Genomic DNA, 6,506 nt, shown 5'->3' on the forward strand with positions numbered 1-6,506 from the left:
ACAAGCACCTTGTGTAACTAGTGGTGAGAAGGGCCTTTCCCATGACGTCCTTCATGCACAACTGAAGTCTCAGTCCTACCTCAACTGCTCCCAAGGCTACAGTGGGGATGAGACTGTTATACATCCCCTTCTGAAGTGTGCATTTTCCAAGCAGATCTAGAAAGGAATGCAGTGTTTTTGTTGAGGTTTATCAAATACAGCTGCTTTACAAAGAACTCTGTGATCTGTAGCATGTTCCCAAGAAAACACAAGCACACGGATAAGCATCAACATTTCCCGGGAAACGATAAACTCCGTGCAAGCTACATGTTGCTCTACCCAAATTTAACTGTCTTCCAGTGTAAGGAACTGTTTACTCTGTGCGGAGAGATAGACTAAAGCTTAATTTAGCCATTGCAAGGGCTTGGGGGGGATGGGGAGGGGGGAACTACAGCTTAAAGCCCTCTTCCTATTGTATTAGGAGAGGCTTGAACCTAGTAAATTCTCTTGGGCTTACTACTCATATGGAATAAAAACTGAAGTCGTGCAGATATCATGTAAATCATGTAAGCAAATGGAAAGTTATTTTGCTTTATTTTTATTTGAGATACAGCATGGTAACAAGCCCACGCCACCCAAATACACCCATATGACCAATTAACTCGTGCATCTTTAAATGTGTGAGGAAACCAAAGCATCCAAAGGAACCCCACGGTCACAGGGAGAACGTAGAAACTTTGTTCAGATGGTGACAGGCAGCAAATTAATGTTTGTATATTTTAGGAGAAAGAAACATCTGCCCTGCTCCAGTAACCTTTAATATACATCGTTGCTTAACAAGCAGCTTTTTCAAAATTTTAAAGATTTTCTTCACCTTGGCCTTTTGACAAAGGAAGTAGTCCCACTTTCTATAGCTGGAGTACCCAATCTTTGTTTCTGCCATGGATGCCAATCATTAACCGAGTGGTCCATGGACCCCTGCTCCATATCATCAAATCTCTTAAACATCAATTAGATTTGTCCTTAATCTTCTACATTAAAATTATTACATGCAACCGATTTTCAAAGCTTGAGCCTTTTGTCCCAATGTAATTATAGTGAATATGTAGTCCAGACCTCACAAAATCGATGCATCATTCCTGTAAAGCAGTGACCAGTAATTATTTCATTTGTGATCTCCCCCAGAGCTCTTTTCCCCTACAACATCTTATTGTTTCTCCATTTTTAAATGATTTTCATAAAGTGATTTTAATATTAGGGCTAAGCAACAAATATAGCATGGAACATTAATATAACTTCTGGAGCTTCACAGTTTGAGTGGCGGAGGTTCAATTCTGACTTAAGATACAGAATTTGCATCCCTGTTATTGTATAGATTTCCCCTGGATCCTCTGCTTTCCTCCAACTCCAAAGGTGCTGATTAGTAGGATGGCTGGCCACTGTTTTAAGTCCCCAATGTGCAAGGGAAGAATAGATTAAAGGAAAATTAGTGGCGAAATAGGACTTGGTGTGAGGTTACGACTGGTGGTGACGACAGGTCCTTTCCTCCCGCAATACTGCATCGCCTGCTGAGTTCTCCCAGCAGATTGTCTGCCTCTTGCTCTAGATTCCAGCACTGCGGCCTCATGTGTCGCCAGCGTGGAAATAGAATTACTCATCGAGTCTCTATGGACTTCAAGATATGGCGTCCTTCTATGTTTTTGATTTATTTGACATGCACCACAGAGTAAACCCTTTCAGCTCTTTGAGGGGAGCCACCCAGCAACCCCACAATTTAAACCTATTGTAATCACGGTCCTGGGAGCCGCGCCGCACAGGAATATCCCAATTTAAACCTATTCTGATCACAGGACAACTTACAATGACCAATTAACCTGCGAACTGCTAGGTCTTTGAACTGTGGGAGGAAACCACACAGTCATGGGGAGAATGTACAAACTCCTCACAGGCAATGATGGGAATTGAACCTGGGTTGCCTGTACTGTAAAGTGTTGTACTAACCACAACGCTAACATGCCGCCCAATATAAATACTAAAATATCATAGAAGATTGTCATTTGAAAAAGCTGTTCACCGATCAGCCACAGGCACTGAATGCCATCAAGATATCATTTCATTAGTAAAGGTTTGACAAACAATATAGGTGGAAGCACTTCATGTATTTGTTTGTTTAAACATCCACAAACATTCTGTGCAAACACTCTATTTCACGAAAATATGGAATTCTGCCATGAATTTATTAGGCACACTATGTCTAATGCAGTCTCTAATTTGTTTTTTGCCCTGCAGTTTCAGTCAATACATTAGTGTAATTGCTGCGATTGTTGATCTGTTTAAGACACATCAGATCCCGCCTCCACGGCCCACGTAGTTGGGTGTCTCCTGCCCTTTGCTATGATGTGTCCTGGTGGAGCCATTTTTTATTGGTCGGGCTTACCTCTGCTGCAGATCACAACAGCAGGTCTATTCTAGTCATTGATGCTCGTGTTTCTAGGATGCTGAATTAAGCATTTAAACCTGCTTAAACAGATAAACAATTGGCAGAAAACAGAGAAGAAAAACCTTACCACATTTTGCATATTTATATATACTTTAACCTATTTATGCATTTGTCAGATTAAACATGATGTAATTTATGAGCCATTGTGTGGTAAACTATGTATACCTGTCTGGACACCCCCCCCCCCCCCCCGCTGACTGCTCCTGTGGCTCCTCCCACAGACCCCTGTATAAAGGCAATTGGGGGCACTGCTCCTCCCTCAGTCTCGACATGGTTGTGTTCCCCTTTTCACTGTTAATAAAAGACTATCGTTCACTTCCAGTCTCCTAGAGTTATTGATGGTGCATCACATTGATAGCTAGTGACTAATATACTGATCATTTAAGCTTCTAAAACATGGATTTTAAAATATGGTCTTTTACTTGAATCCATTAAGACAATTACTGGTGAATTAGTGAATTAGAATGGAACCTGAGTGATCAGTTAGCAACTAAAGCACTGGAGAACACTGGAATAGTTACAGCTTTGGAAACTGGCAACTGATCATTAACACGTTTCATGTTAATCAAAGATACACTTAAAGTATTGAAAAACAATGACAAAAATTTATAAAGCAAGCCTAAAGTGAACAATGAAGATTTTAAATATGTTATAAACTGAAGCTCATCTTCCTGTTTATTCTGCATCTAAAGTAGGACATCATCTGTTTTTTATATCATTCTAACATATTTGGTGTGACAACTTAATGACAGTCAAGCAATTTCACAATCTGTCAAGATGCAGAATTTCTTCGGCTATGGTAGAATGAAACAAAGTAGTTACTATCATTTTCAGAATGAGATATGTACTCTATTTTTTTAAATGTCTGTACCTACAAGAGTAGGTTTCCAATAAGCTAAAGGAAGCAAGGAAGATAAAATGTAGAACACGAGAACTGGTCCTTCAGCCAATAGTGTGATGTCAATCCAATTCAATCCTGGAGGACCTGCACAAGGTCTTTTTCTATAAACAACATACACCCAGGAATCACTTTATTAGGTACGCCTGTACACCTGCTTGTAAATGCAAATATCTAATCAACCAATCATGTGGCAGCAACTCAATGCATAAAAGCATGCAGACGTGGTCAAGAGGTTCATTTGTTGTTCAGACCAAACATCAGAATGGGAAAATAATGTGATCTAAGAGTCTTTGGATGTGGCATGATTGTTGGTGCCAGATGGGGTGGTTTGAGTATCTCAGAAACTGCTGGAGATTTCACTGTTCTGCAGAGAATGCTAAGGTTATCCTCACCTTCTCTAGCATCACATCTCACAAACTACTGGTCCTTCCTAAACCAAATTTTCAGTAGTTGTACCAGAATACAAACATACCATAAAGAAACAACAACATACACAAAATGCTGGTGGAACACAGCAAGCCAAGCAACATCTATAAGGAGAAGCACTGTCAACATTTCGGGCCGAGACCCTTCGTCAGGACTAACCGAAAGGAAAGATAGTAAGAGATTTGAAAGTAGTGGGGGGAGGGGGAAATGCGAAATGATAGGAGAAGACCGGAGGGGGTGGGATGAAGCTAAGAGCTGGAAAGGTGTTTGGCGAAAGTGATACAGAACTGGAGAAGGGAAAGGATCATGGGATGGGAGGCCTCAGGAGAAAGAAGGGGGGGTGGAGATGGAGAACAGGCAAACAACTAAATATGTCAGGGATGGGGTAAGAAGGGGAGGAGGGGCATTAATGGAAGTTAGAGAAGTCAATGTTCATGCCATCAGATTGGAGGCTACCCAGCCGGTATATAAGGTGTTGTTCCTCCAACCTGAGTTTGGATTCACTTTGACAATAGAGGAGGCCATGGATAGACATATCAGAATGGGAATGGGACGTGGAATTAAAACGTGTGGCCTCCCCTTCTTACCCCATCCCTGACATATTTAGTTGTTTGCTTGTTCTCCATCTCCCTCTGGTGCTTCCCCCCTCCCTTCTTTCTCCTGAGGCCTCCCGTCCCATGATCCTTTCCCTTCTCCAGCTCTGTATCACTTTCGCCAATCACCTTTCCAGCTCTTAGCTTCATCCCACCCACTCCGGTCTTCTCCTATCATTTCGCATTCCCCCCCCCCCCCCCACAACTTTCAAATCTCTAAGTATCTTTCCTTTCGGTTAGCCCTGACGAAGGGTCTTGGCCTGAAACGTCAACAGCGCTTCTCCCTATAGATGCTGCCTGGCCTGCTGTGTTCCACCAGCATTTTGTGTGTGTTGTTGTTTGAATTTCCAGCATTTGCAGATTTCCTTTTGTATACCATAAAGAAATCCAGGAAATAAAACTTATGCGTTAATATGAATTAAAGCTCATGTCTGTTGACTAACTTCTCTATGTGAAACAACATTCAAGACTATTACTCACATAGCTTTCTTATAAGAAAGTATGCATAACCTAAGACAGAATGCCATCATTATAAAACGTAGAACATGGGACGACAGTACGGCATGAGAAAAGGTCCTTTGGCCCACTGTCCCAACCTGAAACCAATTTAAACCAATCCCACCTGTCTGCACATGGTCTATATTTTCCATCCTATGACAGTCCATGTGTCTGTCTAATTGCCTCTTAAGTGTTACTATTGTATCTACTTCCACCTCTTCCCCTGGCAGCACATTCCAGGGACCCATCATTCTCTGTGTAAAAACATTGCCTCACAAATCTCCTTTAAACTTTTCCCAACCAGACGCCTTCTGTAGCACTGCCTAATTCCACGTACAGATGTCGTGAGGGAAAATGCAATGCATATCACAGTGTGGGAAGGACATGATTATGGAGAATGATGTTACTAGGGGAGACAGATTTCTTCCTTATCCTCCTCCTTCGCCTTCATTGCCGATAAACAGCACATGACAAACCACAGCTGCTTTCCCCAATTACGTATTTGTTCTTCGCTTAAAAAAATATACTGTATATCTTATATGTTTCATCACATTTCTGTTTTATCCATGGAAACAACTATACATTCTTTTGTGCTCTATCCAAGGAATTGTGTTTGAACATATACCTTGACAATGAAGAGATCTATCCATCAACAATGACATCACTGTGTCACTCAAAAGCAAAATCCGCAGATGCTTGAAATCTGGGGAAAAAGAGGGTCAAAATGGCATCAACTGCAGAGGGAGAAACAGAGTTAACTGAAGTCAGAAGGCTTTTTTGACCTGATACAGGTCTCTGCGGAGGCCACCTGTCTTGCTGAGTATTTCCAGCCCTTTCTTTCTTACTTCCTCATCATTTCTGACTCCCTCATCGTTCAATGTTTATCACAGGAAGACATAAAAGAGAGTCAAGATTCATATAAGATGTCTTGCATTTTCAGTACATCCCAAACTAATTAACTATATTTAAAGGGCATTCATTGCTTTAGTGGAGGAAATTGGTAGACCAGATGGTGTGTATTTTTAGTGATGTTGGCTGAAAGTTTAATATTAGAATTATAATCCCTAATGTTCATGGAACATTTGCATCTGAATGTGTGGGCAGCTGACCTTGATCTAATATTCCATCAAGATTCAGATTAGATTAGATTTTGTCATATACACCAGGGTGCAACGAGATTCCTTGCTCACATAAAGCATACAGAATAAACTATAATAATAAATACAACAATGAGGTCAAAAGGAATGGAATGCTGCAAAAAATAGTCGTACAGATTGAGGTACAGCAAAAAAAATGCTGAAGTGATAATTACAGAAGAGGCAGAATTAAGGGCATGAAAATGTGGCAGCGAAAGAGGATTTATTTATATATCCATTTAGAATTGTCCTACCAAGACAGTCCATGACCAATTAACCTACTAACTGGTACATCTTTGGACTGTGTGAAGAAACTGGAGAACCCGGAGGAAACCCACACATTCCATGGGGAGGACGTACAAACTCCTTACAGGGTTCACTGGGATTGAACTCTCATCCTGGTCTGTAAGCATTGAAGATTGCAAGTTGCTCTGGGACTCTGCTGAACCTGATGTGAACCCATAACCTGATTC

Source organism: Hypanus sabinus, chromosome 3 (genome assembly GCF_030144855.1).
Source record: "Hypanus sabinus isolate sHypSab1 chromosome 3, sHypSab1.hap1, whole genome shotgun sequence".
NCBI classification, from domain to species: domain Eukaryota; kingdom Metazoa; phylum Chordata; class Chondrichthyes; order Myliobatiformes; family Dasyatidae; genus Hypanus; species Hypanus sabinus.